This window comes from Hippopotamus amphibius, chromosome 3 (assembly GCF_030028045.1).
Source record: "Hippopotamus amphibius kiboko isolate mHipAmp2 chromosome 3, mHipAmp2.hap2, whole genome shotgun sequence".
NCBI classification, from domain to species: Eukaryota; Metazoa; Chordata; class Mammalia; order Artiodactyla; family Hippopotamidae; genus Hippopotamus; species Hippopotamus amphibius.
Window position 1 is genome coordinate 175,672,422 of NC_080188.1, and position 15,761 is coordinate 175,688,182.

The 15,761-nt window shown below is 41.4% G+C and overlaps 1 protein-coding gene across 4 annotated transcripts in view; it reads right to left on the reverse strand.

Annotated features, from left to right (window-relative positions):
• RABGAP1L (RAB GTPase activating protein 1 like) overlaps positions 1-14,569 on the reverse strand; it is a 665,842-nt gene extending 651,273 nt beyond the window's left edge. For 3 of the 4 annotated variants that reach the window (XM_057728668.1, XM_057728669.1, XM_057728670.1), the window contains exon 1: positions 14,416-14,544. The gene's annotated coding sequence lies outside the window, so the exon portion shown is untranslated. Of the gene's footprint in view, positions 1-14,415 lie in introns of all 4 variants that reach the window. The other variant, XM_057728667.1, reaches the window with a different exon arrangement.
• Positions 14,570-15,761: the final 1,192 nt, after the last annotated feature.

The window sequence follows — 15,761 nt, forward strand, 5'->3', positions numbered from 1 at the left end:
AAAATTCACAGAATCTTGAGGTATTATTACTTTTATTATACAGATATATAAACCACAGAAGTAAGGTTACTTACCCAAGGTCACACAGCCAGTAAGTCTGTCAGATTCAGGGTTCTTTCCTTCCCAAGAAATAGACCAGTAACAGTCCCATCATAAAAAGGCAACAGAGGCAGAGTCACCAACACAAGTGAACAAGGTCAGAAAGCAGCAAATCCAGAAAAAGGAACTCTACGATCTTTTCCACTTACTTTAAACCCACTGCCATCACAACAATTACAAGCTTGACAAGGCCTGGAGAAAGTTTTTCAGGCTGATAATCTAGCTCAAAGACTGTATTTTAAATTTTCATTTATATGAAATTCAATATATACAAAATTAATTTATGGTGATAGAAAGCAGAAGAGTAGATGTCTGGGGGTAGGGAGAGGGAATTTATGGACCGGAGTACAAGAAAATATTCTAGGTGGTGGAAATTTTCTACATCATGATTAGGGTGGTAATTACATAGGTTTATACATTTAATGAAACATATGTTTTCTTCATGTATGCAATGTAAATTATACTTCAATAAAAAATATATATTTAAAGTTTTTTTTATAATTTTTAATTTTTTTTTTTTACAATAAACTGCATATATTTAGAGTGTACAATTTGGTATCCCAATCTCCCAATTCATCCCCCCCAACCCTCCCCGCTTTCCCCACTTGGTGTCCATATATTTGTCCTCTACATCTGTGTCTCTATTTCTGCCTCGGAAACCGGCTGATTTCTACCATTTTTCTATAGTCCACATATATGTGTTAATATACAATATTTGTTTTTCTCTGACTCACTTCACGCTGTATGACAGTCTCTAGGTCCACCCATGTCTCTAAAAATGTCCCAGTTTCATTGCTTTTTACAGCTCAGTAATATTCCACTGTGTGTATGTACCACATCTTCTTTATCCATTCATCTGTTAATGGACATTTAGGTTGCTTCCATGTCCTGGCTATTGTAAATAGTGCTGCCATGAACATTGGAGTGCATGTGTCTTTGAATGATGGTGTTCTCTGGGTATGTGCCCAGTAGTGGGATTGCTGGGTCATATGGTAGTTCTATTTTTAGTTTTGCAAGGAACCTCCATACTGTTCTCCATAGTGGCTGTATCAATTTACTTTCCCACCAGCAGTGCACGAGCATTCCCTTTTCTCCACACCCTCTCCAGCATTTGCTGTTTGTAGATTTTCTGATGATGCCCATTCTAACCGGTGTGAGGTGATACTTCATTGCAGTTTTTATTTACATTTCTCTAATAATTAGTGATGTTGAGCAGCTTTTCATGTGCCTCTTGGCCATCCATATGTCTTCTTTGGAGAAATGCCTATTTAGGTCTTCTGCCCGTTTTTGATTGGGTTGTTTGTTTTTTTGATATTGAGCTGGATGAACTGTTTATATATTTTGGAGATTAATCCTTTGTCTGTTGATTCGTTTGCAAATACTTTCTCCCATTCTGAGGGTTGTCTTTTTGTCTTGCTTATAGTTTCCTTTGCTGTGCAGAAGCTTTGAAGTTTCATTAGGTCCCACATATTTATTTTTGTTTTTATTTCCATTACTCTAGGGGGTGGATCAAAAAAGATCTTGCTGTTATTTACGTCAAGGAGTGTTCTTCCTATGGTTTCCTCTAGGAGTTTTATAGTGTCTGGCCTTACATTTAGGTCTTTAATCCAATTTGAGTTTATTTTTGTGTATGGTGTTAGGAAGTGTTCTAATTTCATTCTTTTACATGTAGCTGTCCAGTTTTCCCAGCACCACTTATTGAAGAGGTTGCCTTTTCTCCATTGTATATTCTTGCCTCCTTTGTCATAGATTAGTTGACTGTAGTTTATCTCTGGGCTTTCTATCCTGTTCCTACATATATTTAAAGTTAAAAAAAAAAAAAGACTATTTTTATATACTAGTTATTATTCATTTTAAGAAATTTTCATTTAATAAGGTTAATGATAGATCCAATTCAGCTCTAACATAGTTTACAAAACCACTTTAAAAGTACTATTGGGGACTTCCCTCGTGGCGCAGTGCTTAAGAATCCTCCTGCCAATGCAAGGGACGTGGGTTTGAGCCCCGGTCCGGGAAGATTCCACATGCCACGGAGCAAATAAGCCGGTGCGCCACAACAACTGAGCCTGTGCTCTAGAGCCCGTGAGCCACACCTACTGAGCCAGCGTGCCACAACTACTGAAGGCTGCAAGCCTAGAGCCAGTGCTCAGCAACAACAGAAGCCACTACAATGAGAAGCCCGTGCACAGCAATGAAGAGTAGCCCCTGCTCGCCACAACTAGAGAAAGCCCAAGCACAACACCAAAGACCCAACGCAGCCAAAAAATAAAATAAATTTATAAAAGTATTATTGAAAGTCCTACTAAGTGCCAGACACAAGAAAGAAAGGAAGGAGGAGGAAACATTTATGAGAACTAAGCAATGTGCCAGGAACAGTATTACGTCTCCTCTATATTCATTAACTTATTCAAGATAAATAAGTTTATGCAGTAAGATTATCCTCATTTTACAGATAACTTCACAATGCCACACGGAGCCAAGATTCAAACCGAGGGGAGACCAATTTCAGAGCCCTAAACAAAATAGTTTTTGCTCTCAAAAAGCCTATAGTCTAAAGCAGAAACAGACAAGCTACAATGCAATGTTATTAGTATCACAACAGGGAGGGAAATAGGATGTTCCAAAAGCACAGATCAGAGACTTCTAACAGTCTCAGCGAAGGCTTTCAAGATGATGACATCTAAGCTGACAGAGACCACAACTATAAGCCATCAAAAACAGGAAGACAACCTAGTTCATACTCTCTAAAAATACCTGATACCCAAACAGTCAAGAACCCTAACTGATATTTTATACAAGCAAATAATTTCTAGCCAATGTTATACACCAAAGACTGTGCTGAGCTATGTCTAGTATCCCATAAAATATGCAGGTCTATGTGTCATATATAAGAAAATTACATCTAAGGTTATTCAAAGCCCTTTGGAAATCAATCATTCAGGACAAACAATTTGATAACTGAACAGAGTTTACCCTCTGGTTTTCATACGTTTTCATATTAAAAATCTTTCTAAGAAAACCTTCATAAATGTACTATAGAGACTACATATTAACCTTTTTCTTATAAGAGAGAACATGACAAACTTTCACTATTACTCTATACTATTAAAAATACAATTTATACCCAAAGCTAAGTAGGTGTGCAAGGCTGTTTTCCCTTACTATCTATGGTTTTCAGATTTGAGTATATATATGTATACATACACACGTGTATATGTATATATATAGTTTTTTCTATTTCTTCACTGCTATCATGTTGGCAATCTCACTATTATTATCAATATGTATGTTTATAACATTTCAATTCTAAATTATTCCTTTTAATCTGCTACCTTAGAAACCACAAGCATCATACATAAAATAAAAATAAGTTGTCAGTGACAGCTTTATTTACAAGTAATTATTATAAAAATGACATCTACTTTGGGGTTTTTGCATGTTTCAGAGAGATAAGGAGCTACTACTGGGTCTACACAAGTAAAGAGTTACAACTTCAAATTTTTACACATCTAAGATGTCTCTCTTTCCTTCTTTAAACTCAACTCAGATATTCCAGGCAGCCTTACCTGAAACCCCAGATCAGATTATACAATTGTCTGAAGTTTTCCTTTAAGACACATCCTGGACTTCCTAGGTGGCGCAGTGGTAAAGAACCCGCCTGCCACTGCAGGGGACATGGGTTCGAGCCCTGCTCTGGGAGGATTCCACATGCCATGGAGCAACTAAGCCCGTGCGCCACAACTATTGAGCCTGTGCTCTAGAGCCCTTGAGCCACAACTATTGAGCTCATGTGCCGCAACTATTGAAGCCCACGCGCCTAGGGCCCGTGCTCCACAAGAGAAGCCACTACAATGAGGAGCCTACACACCACAATGAAGAGCAGCCCCCGCTCGCAGCAACTAGAGAAAGCCCGTGTGCAGCAACGAAGACCCAATGCAGCCAATAAATAAATTAACTAAATTAAAAGAAGAAGGCACATCCTAAGCTGCCCCACACCTGCTACACTCCACTGTATTTGTATGTTTCTCCAACAGTTCCTTACCAGTCTCTTATCTCTGCTTCTCTAGCACTGAACCCATACTCTGCCTTATAAATGCTTGCTGAATAAAACAATGACAGACAATGAAACCAACTGTATAAAGAGCCATAAAACCATAACACTCCATACAATAAAAACGACCTTTCATACTCATACTGATATTAACTTTCTTCTGAAAATACACACTTAGGAAATTCAAATTTGAGGGAAAAAAATCACAGGAAAAATATTAAGCTCAAGCATGTGACAACATACTATTAAGCTGTTTTACCCACCGCACCCTCAAATAAATCTGTTTATGCTGAGGAGAAGAAAGCAAAATACATAACTATACTTTTCCCAGGCAACTATATACCTCCCCCCCAACTGCAAAAAAATAAATTGACATTTAAAGAATGGTGACTATTAATTATCTAAGCTAAAATAAAAGGTTTTTAGGTGTATCTAGCTATTTTGAGGTATGAGAATAAAAGTCACCCATTACAAAGACTCATAGATCTTGATGTTGGAAGAATCTTAGAGGTCACCTCATTGCAGAAGAAATTTAGGTTGCTAGAGATCATCCAATCCACTTTTTATTCAATACACCCCTACATTTCTGCCTCCCTTTGCCTTTCACTCACTGATCCTCTGGACCCACACAAAACATGTCTTCTACTTTGCAGATAGTAGTCTTTCAAAACCCATTTGCTTAACTTATTTTATTTTATGGTTTGACTTATTTTAGTGATTAAAAGTAATATGTGCTTATCTACTTCAATGATTTCTTTGGCTTCTCAAAGCTTATCCAGTAAAATGAAAACACCAGGCACATTTGTAAACCGAACCTTTTATGGTTCTCATAACCACCCTATGAAATAGGCAAGGCAAGTATCACCAACCCCATTTAAAGAATCATCAATACAGAGTATTAGTTAATAGTCACTATGCTGCAGATGCTGGAGCAAAAGAGACCTGCCTCTTATGAGCTGGGTGATCCTAAGTTACTGACCTTCTTTAAGCCTGTTTCCTCATCTGCAAACTGGGAATGACATTATAATAGTTCCTACCTTAGATAGTTATTGTGAAGACTAAGTAGATAATGCACATTATCTTATATAATAACTAACCCATTAAACAATAATGTTAGTTGTTTATTATTATTATTATTATTATTATTATTATTATTATTATGCAAAGAGGAACAAAACTGGCAAATCACTTATGCTCTCAGAATCTCATAGCAGCACTAAATCAAGAACTAAGGTCTTATGTTCTACCTATCTTGTCTCCCACAAAACCAAATAATGTTTTGAGTTATTTGCAGCTTAAAGCTGATTTTTTTCCATGCCCTTTGGCCAACCAAAATTTCTAAAATCTACTATTATCACGCTTCTCTTCCAAATGAAATTCTCACAAGTACAAAAATGGCTAAAGTTCTCTATCTAGAAAATACAATTTTCAGTGGAGTATAATAAAGTTCCACTATGACTAGCATGCAAACATGATGAAATTTACAAGCAAACTAAGAAGTATCTCATTAATTGCTAAACAAACTGGTTTCTCTAACCTACTATTATTAGATTATCTTTTAAAACCTTTATCTGATATCTTCAAATGGTAGAGATTGCTATGTTATTGTCTGTGAAACCAAGTGCAACAGGAGAAACCTGTTTCATCTATCAAAACTATTGACAGGGACTTCCCTGGTGGCACAGTGGTTAAGAATCTACCTGCCAATGCAGGGGACACAGGTTCGAGCCCTGGTCCAAGAAGATCCCACAGGCCGCGGAGCAACTAAGCCCATGTGGCACAACTACTGAGCCTGAGCGCCTCAACTACTGAAGCCCACGCACCTAGAGCCCATGCTCTGCAACAAGAAGCCACCACAATGAGAAGCCATACACGGCAGCAAAGAGTAGCCCCTGCTCCTGCTCTCCGCAACTAGAGAAGGCCCACACACAGCAACGAAGACCCAATGCAGCCAATAAAAAAATAATATTAACTAATTAAAAAAAAAACTATTGACAATATTGACAAGAAATACACAATGAATGTCCGAATTTTTAAAAATTAAACACCCCACTATTTACAATAGCCAAGACGTGGAAGCAACCTAAATATCTATTGACAGATGAATGGATGAAGAATATGTGGTATATATACACAATGGAATATTACTCAGCCATAAAAAAGAATGAAATAATCCCATTTGCAGCACTGTGAATGGATCTAGAGATTATCATACTAAGTGAAGTAAGACAGACAGAGAAAGACAAATACCATATAATATCACTTATATGTGGAATCTAAAAAGTGATACAGAGGAACTTATTTATAAAACAGAAATAGACTCACAGACATAGAAAAGAAACATGGTTACCAAAGGGGAAATGCAGGGGATAGGGATAAATTGGGAATTTGGGATTAACATATACACACAACTATATATAAAATAAACAACAAGGATCTACTATATAGCACAGGGAACTATATTCAGTATCTTGTAATAACCTATAATGGAAAAGACTATATATATGTATATATATGTATATGTGTGTGTGTGTGTGTAACTGAATCACTTTGCTATACACCTGAAACAAACACTTTTTAAATCAACTATACTTCAATTTTAAAACTAAACAAATAAATGCATAATTAGGGGCCTAGACTCATTAGTAAAAAAATTAAGCTGCCTAATTTATGCATAAAAATTTTATAGATTCACTAGTATTGGCAAACAGGTGGTCCTACGATTTGAATAATAACATCTAATCTCATTTTTCCCATTAACTTTACCAGGAAGCTTGGGTTAGTGTTGGAGTCAATTCTAGAATATTGAGGAGAAAAAATGGATGGAGGAAAGAAGAAATTAACTGAATTACAATTTAGTACCAGCTTGATAAGCAGTAATGAATCTTTGCATTGAAGGACTAGATCAAAATCAAATCAAAACATTAGTCCAAACTTGCCCACTAACAGCAGGGCAAAATATGAGACAAAGATTTCAAATGAAAGAATACAGTCCATGAGAGATCTCTGTGGAAATAAAATAATAAATGAATAAGGTCTGATGGCTATTAGCTGCTGAGACAGCTAAGTTACTATAAAACAACCTAAGAAACCATACTGTCTGCCTGTATAGGACAGGCTCCCTCCAATGGCTGACTTTTCACTAAACTAAAATATAACTTATTCAAAGAGTCATACCAAGACAAGCTTACTAAAGAGAAACTATTCAAGGAAATACCTAATAACCACTCTAACAACCACTTGCATTGATACAACCCTTTTAGCAAGCGGGCTCAAAAATGACAAAGTACGTCTTGAAGCACAGAATAAATACATTGTTTACCAAAAATTAGCATTACTTGTCTCTTAAACCTTCAAAACTGAAAACCACACATTTGTATGTTTTTCTAAAAATAATGTCTGTTATTTGCATCCCCTCTGCCGGAAGTCTGATTTTTAAAGTCCTGTAATTTTGCCTACTGCTGATAATGAGGACAGAATATGGGTTTGCATAATACACAGGGTAAGGGAGAGGTTGAGAAATCCTTCACTGGTACATGAATGAATTCTATACTTGCCTTTTAAAATGTGCTACTTTCCTGGAAATGTGGCACACAAAAAAATCCCTTTGGGTTTGCGTTCCTTTCATATTTGTGACCTGAAAGATAGTCTTCAAAGAGCCAGACAACTTATTTTTAGTCATTTACCAGGTAGGCTGTATTTTCACCACAAATTCCAAGAACTAGTATGTGGGGTGTGTGTTATACATACATACATACACATCCATGTGCATGTGCACATATTTAGAAAAATGTCTGCACAGTTTAAAGACATCAACATCACACTTTGTACCACAAAAAGAAAATGATGGTAGAAAATTTGGAAGAATTTTAACACCTCAATTTGTAAAACCTAGCATGTCTTAAAACAAACAAACAAAAAAAAAAAACCCACCTCTGTGCTGACATGATTAGCTACACCATTCAAACCGTGCGAGGTATCTGAAGCACGCTTCATCTAAATTGTTACCATGCTATTTGGGGCATGCTATCTTATGGAGCAGTTCATATGAAACTGCTAAAACCTAAAGTAGCAGGACAATATACTTTACATATCAGAAGCTTAAATAAATGAGGAAAACAGTATGGCAAAGACATAATTCATGTTTATCTTGTAACCAAAGCTCATCCCCAAAATTCTTTGTCAACCATCCAGAAGTAGCCCAGCTTTTTACCAATGCAGCAGTTTTTTACTACAGCAACTTCATTACCAACATTACCAAAATTTTCCACACACTTCCAACAGTCTGTATGTGTTGTTACCTGGGCAACATTCTAAAAGGGTTTTTACCTTTATAGAACTGGAGGGTCAAAGAAAAGTCAAGCTTCCTTTTTTTTTAAATTTTGTTTACATTGCACTGCAAATTTACATCACACTTTTACAAAGGTTTTTCATAAAAATATACTTCTTTATAAAAGTGTATGCATTGGGGCTTCCCTGGTAGCACAGTGGTTAAGAATCCACCTGCCAATGCAGGGGACACAGGTTCGATCCCTGGGCCAGGAAGATCCCACATGCTGCAGAGCAACTAAGCCCCTGCGCCACAACTACTGAGCCCACGAACCACAACTACTGAGCCCACATGCCACAACCACCGAAGCCCGTGCGCATCTAGAGCCCATGCTCCGCAACAAGAGAAGCCACCGCAATGAGAAGCCCGCATACCACAAGGAAGAGTAGCCCCCACTCACCACAACTGGATAAAGCCCATGTGCAGCAGTGAAGACCCAATGCAGCCAATTTAATTAATTAATTAATTTTTAGAAGTGTATGCATTAATATAAGAGGAGCAGCCAGTTGCAGAAGAAACATTGTGCATCATTTTAATGAGAAGCAGTGAGTATGAAATCATTGACAGAAAACCTTGAGAATTGCCACCAGTGCTTCAATTTAATTCACAGACACAACCTACTGTCATTTGTCTTCATTTCTAGCCACCTAATTCCCCTGTGGAACAAAGCAAGCTCCATCTAGGACATCAAAACATCCTCAGTCATACAGGCTGTCAAAGACATAAATGCTGAAATCAAAGGAACTTCTTTGAGTAAAGAATCTACCAATCCTTCACAACTGGCTCTGGTATGAAATACCCTGCTTCACTGCCCTAAATTCTGAAAACTAGTCAGCTCAGCTGTGGATCTGTAGAAACTGCCTTTCTGCCTAAACCAAACCTGCCTCCAAAAATTAAGATCCAGTCATTTAGAAAGCAAATTTTAAAAGGCACTTTGAAAAGACTTTCAAAACTGCTTCCTGTTCTGCTACAGCCAATTTGATGCTGTCTATTTGGGCGAAACAAAAAATAATGGTATCTCCTTGCAAAGAAAATATTTATATTTTCCCTTTCTTTCCAACAGTTTTAGGACTGGTAAACTCAAGGTTGTTTCTCTTACACCAACAATTTTTCCCTCAGCTTTTACCCTAAGGATACTTAAGTGCTCTCTGGGTCGTAGTCTAATCAGGAGCACAGCATACAAAGCTCATTTACGTTAAGAAGTTCTAGATGACTCCAGAGACAAAAATGAAGCAGACCAGTTGAAAGGCAGAAAGGAAAGATGGCATTTAAGGCTCTTCACCATCTGGTGCTGACTCTTGCTTGCCTAGCTCTTTCCCTCCATACTTTTGATCGCCCTGGCCCCTGGCCCAGAAAGGCCTTTCTCGATATACTGTTTGTCCTATTTCCACATGTCCAAATCTTACCCATTCTTCAAAGCATGGCTGAAATGTTACCTCGTCCCATATCCTTACAACTAAAAGTAATCTCTCCCTCCTCTCTCTAACTTGCACCGCCTTATCTTTATCTCTCTAACACAGGTTACTTTCTGCCTTACATTATTTTTGTTGCCATATTTAATCCTCCACAGAAGCATAAAGCCTCGGGGTCAAGGTTCATGCCTTATTCATCTCTATTCAAACTACTTAACACAATGTCTTACACATATTAAGCACTCTAATTGAGCTACATGAATGGCTTGGGTTAGGAAAAGAGAGAAGTCCACTAGTGACAACTCCAGATTAGGAGTCTGCAGACCTGGCTTTGCTAACAACTACTTACGTGACCTTGAACTTCAATTTTTTAGTGCGTTCATCTACAAAGTGAAGAGGGTGGACTAAACCAGTTTTTACCTATAGGCCGTTATCCATTATCTGGCTGTAAAAACAATTTGGGCCTCAAAACCCAGCATTTTTTAAAAGTAAAATGAGGTAGAATAGAAAATATCAAAGTGTGTTGTAGGCAGTGATGTAGTATGCTGTAAATGTCTAACTGGCTATCCAAAGGAGAGAGAAAAGCTCTGAACTGTAACATTTGCTGATGTCCCTAGTGTAAAAACTCCCACCAGGGCCAATTTCAAGATACAGGTGCAGCTGGGTGGGAAGAGAGGTGCCATTGCTCTTACAAGCCAAATGATGAGCCAGTTCCAGAAAGGTCCTAAAAAGATACGTATTGTTTCACCAAACTTTTCTTTCAACTTCCTGTGTGTGTGTGTGTGTGTGTGTGTGTGTGTGTGTGTGTGCGCGCGCGCGTGAATGCGCATATGTTGAATCAGGGTATAAAATGTATTTCTTACTGTGAGTCACAGTCAAAACAATTCATAAATGTTCAGCTAAACAATCTCCTGGTCTCTCTTCCATTTGTACTGCACATAAATCTTACTCTTAGTTACATGTGTAATCTCTTCACCACCAAAAGTGATATGTCTCTTCAAAACAGAGAGTAACAGAGGTGCCTATTAATGTCACCAGAAGGCAAATTACAGGGAGTGGAAATGTGGCTTAAGAACTGTTAGCGAAAGGCCAAGGTTCTCAGCTTTCGTTCAGTTACAGCTGAGGGCCAGGACACCTCCTACTCCCAGCAATGGCTCATTTAGCAAAGGTTCAGGGGAGAGAGGAGGAGAGGAAGAGGAAATCTACAGTGTGAAAAAAGGTCCACATAACTGTGATATGTGTCCATTCCCCCACCCCACTGAGAACCTGGGTACAGAGAAAACCAGTTCTGTAAACAAAAGTAAATTTCCATACATGTTATTTCCCTGTCAAATTCTCCAGCACATGCCTGCATTCCTCAACAAGACTTCCATTACTGAGAATCCCCTACCACTAAAATTAAGTTTTTACCATGGACTAGAGACATTTGTACTTGTTGAATTTAGAAGAGGCAAGGGGGAAAAAAGCATAGCAAACAGTTGTTAGACTTGATGTTCTGGGAAAATCAGGCTTTTATTGAAAAAAATACTTTCTTTTTTTCTCCTTGAATATATTTTTGTCTGTACTATGTCTATCACAACAAATCAGTCTGTACCCAGATTTTTCATGACGGTTTACAAAGAATTGTTTTCTGTTTTCAAGCTTATTTAGAAAACCAGGCTCACAATTTTAAGTAGGCTAATAATCTTAGCCCAAATCTAACTCAACTGAATATATGCCTAGAAATTTCCCAGGAAAATCCCAAAAATTACACCAAAAAACACCAAAAGATGACAGAAAGGAGTCAGCATGAGCACAGACTTGCAGCACTCAAGTATGGCTCCCTATCTGTTGAATGAATGCAACATGGAAAGTAAATGAAGTATGAAGAACAGAATGTTGAGATACAAGTTCTGCTTAATTCCATTAACTATGCCTTATTAAGGTCCGCTGACAACACTTATACCCAATTTCAAATATTGACCATAAAGTGAAAATTATTAACCACTCTGAAAAGCCAAGAGTCAAGTCAACCAATGTCTTTCTCCATGCTCACAAAATTAAACCTCTCCTTAAAAACTGAGTATGTTTTACTGTAACTCAGGCTTAAGTCTGTATTTTCTCTGACTCCACTATCTGTGATGCCAAATGCTCATAAGACTATCTCTATAAGAAATTTCAGAGGTGTCCTTGCAGTACCAGAGGCTGCAATAGCCTTGGGCTGCTGGTCATGCTCAGATCCACTGGCTGACCTATTTCTATAAAGCAAGAGCTATACACATGTAGCAACTCATTAAAACTTGTGAGACATAGCAAAAAAGCTCCGTGCCTGGGAATCCCATAGCCTACAGTATCTATGCCATTCTCCAACACTCTCTATCCAGCCATAATCATCCCTATACCACTTCAAGACAATGGTAGGCTAGAATGCAGACCTAGTTCTATACCCTCAATACAAGAAAGTTTTGCTACTTAGCTACTACTCTCTTCAAAGCTAACTTCTAGAAAGCTGGCTATCTCCCACTCATAATATTTTTACTTGGCACAAGAGAACTCCTTCTTTTGACTACTCCAAAAGAATGGATAAAAGGACTATCAGCTTTAAAGCTGTATCATCTGAGTTCAAATAAATATATAGTAATTGAACAAGTTCAACTTTGGGTTAAGGCAAAGAAAATCAACCATAAGTTTTTAGAAGTCACAGATTGAGAACTGGTGAGCTGATAAACATAAAAACTTGTTTCACATACCCAATAAAATTGTTATTCAAATTAAAAAACACCATAAAAACTGAGGGAAAAGAAAATGATCTGAATCATGAAGCAATTAGCAAAAGAACAAAAATTCTCAGAACAATTATAATGTATAAAAATTCCCACCAAATAGCTCAGGCCAAAAAAAAAAAAAAAAGGCATAAACCTACAGTTACACCTTTTTATGTTGGTTGGTATATTCACTACACGTCCCAATGTACTGGGACCTACTACCTTGTTTGCAACTTTCTAGAATAAAATGTAGGCTATATAATACATTCACATATAAAGACTGCCCAACTACATCCACTGCTCCCCAGATGACTTGTTAATACACAATATCAGGGCACATTTTGACCTGACTTATTAGAGATAGGAGTCTCAGTCTCAACTAACTCCCCAACCAAGGGAGCATTTAATACAGTCTGAAGATGATGTATACATTAAATTCATCTGGTCGTTCTCCTTTGTAATTTCATTGTCAGTTTCGCATGGGACTTTGTTTAGATAATGAATCACAGGCCAGTTTTCCAGTGCTAGCAACTTGTGGACCAATATTTTCCATGGACAAAATCCACTTCCAGTTTCACCACAAGCAAACTTCATGTTTGTATCTTCTGACATCATACTACTGGATGTTCTACAGAAGTGCAGCAGAAGCCACACACACACCGTTAGGAGAAAAGTCAGAAGGTTTTCGTGATATCGTGTTTTCAGAATCGTAACAAGCAACTACTTACCTCCCACCACGTACAAGAAAATTTAGATGTATTTTTTAAAAATCCCTAAACCTTCCTATACCAAAAATGCAGTCCCTGAAATCAGTTTCAAGTCAGCGCTGAAACCTGTCAGGTAAGCAAAAGTTCTCCTTACCATTAATGAGGTTGGCATTTCTCATCACTTACGTGAAACCCTCCACTCTGCAAGTGACCACCTAAATTTCGGTACATCTAAGGTGATCCTGAGAAGGTTAAGGAGAACACACAAGCACCTGGACACCCTGCCCTGGGATCAGAAACAAACCCTGTCGGTCCAGTCTCCTAAGCCCCCGGACACCTCCCGCTGGCCAGTGGCACCTTTCCACGTGCTGACGCACTGCCCAGCCCTGCACCGTTGGCGACCAGTGCAAAGTGCTAGCCCGGTCTCAGAAACTTTAACTCAGTTATCAGGACACTGAGCACCCACAACCTGGACGGGGGCTGTTTGGCATGGGCGGGCGGTCAACTCTGAAGCGGGGCATTCCTTGCAGGTAGAGATCTGCCCAGGACGCAGCCCATCCCAGCCAGCAAAACCACAAGCATCAAAAGCAGGAACAGAGCAAAAGTGCCGGGCGGAGACCCGGCAGCGCGAGGGCAAGACGCGGTCACGAACGGATGCCCGAATGTGGGTAAGAAAATACCCTAACCACACGCCCCCCGGACGTGGGGCTGCGAACCCTGTAGCAGCCGCGGCGCAGTGGCGGGCGGCGGGGGCGGCGGGGGCGGCGGCAACGTCTGGAGGGCACAGCTGCAGGCGAGCGCCCCAGTCACCGCCCCCGCCCCCAGGTGAGGGGCGCCGACCCCACCCGCCGGCCCGCCCGGGCCGCAAAGGGCGGCCGCCCGGGAGAACCGTGACATCCAGGAAGCCGCCGACAGTCCCGAACCCTCCCCGAGCCTCCCTCATCCCGTCCCGGGCGCGGCCCCCACCGCTACGCTCTCCGGGCTCAGCCCCGGCGCCAACATCCCCAGCCCAGCCCGCGACTCCGGGCCGCCCGCCGGCCCGCCGGCCCCTAGGAGGCCGCCCTCGCCTCACCTCCTCACGTTCTCCGCGGGCAGGGCCGGAACAACTCTGCCAGGCGCCCGCGTCCCACCCGCCGCCCCGCGCTCCGCGGCCGGGCCCGTCCCGTTCACTCCGCCGCCGCCGCCGCCGCCGCCGGAGCCCTGGGAGGGCGGAGGGAGCAGAGCGGAGGGAGGGAGAGGGGAGGGGTGGAGGACCGCCCGGCAGGAAGAGGCGCGGGAGGGGGCGGGCCGGGGAGGAGGAGGAGGAGGAGGCGGCGGCGGCGGCGGCGGCGGCGGGTCGGGAGCGCGCGCGTCCGGGCCTCTCGGCGCGGCGTGCGCGCTCCTGAGGGCGGAGGCGCCTTCTCTGCCCCGGGCGGCGGACGCGCACGCGCGTACACGCCTCCGCCCGGCCGCCCCTGGCTGAGCTGGGTTGTTAAGAGTAGGGACGCAGGAAGGGGCTCGAGGTGCTCGCGGTGCTTCCGAACCTCCCGGAAGGTAACCGCGCGGCGAGTCGGCCCGCGCGGGCTTGCTCAGGGCGGCCCCGAGCCCCGAGCGCGTCGGGCTGAAACCCTGCGCAGCGGAGACTGACTGAGCTGTCAGACAGTTCTGAGTTTGGGGCGATTTGTGTTCTTGCTCGTAAACCTGACTTGCGTGTATTTTCACTCTTACTGCCCAGTAACCCTCAGGGAAGTCGCCTTGAAGAATACTAACTTTTCTCGCCAGTTGCTCTGTTCCGCGCCTCTGTCAAGGCGTCGTGTGCGCTGATGAAGTGCTGCCTTGCTGCTTCGCTCTGTGGGACGCGGGGGAGGCTGGAGGGGAAAATAACCTGCGGGGAGGGAACGGGAAGCGCTGTTGTGTGTTTGTGAGGAAAACGTACCCTCATTTGCACCTTTTTGTCCTTTGAGGTGATACATTTGCGGGTACGCTAGTAGAGATAAAAGAAGCCGACTCTTTTTTCATCGGCTAGTGTACGGACCCTTGAGCAGTGGATATCCTCCTTCCTAGATCCTGCAGGCAAAACTGACCGGGACGTTTTCTAAATTTCCCTAGCACGTTGTTTCTATAGGTTTGTGGCGCTGAATATCTTCAGCCTTATCTGGGTAAATCTGTGCGATGCTTTATCCCACTGGAGAATCTCTGAGGCCCTGCCTCATTCATTTTTATCTGCCACCGTGACTAGCATAGTGTGTGCACCATAGAAAGTACTCCATCAGTATTATTGTGTGAGTAAGTGGACACATTGCAGCGAGTCAAATGTATGTCCAATGACTTCCGCTCTAGAGTGACTCCTTTAGTTTAAAATTCTCCCCCTGGGTGATGCCTTAGAGGGCCAGGACAGGGAGGGCGGGAGGGAGTCGCGGGAGGGAGGGGATATAGGGA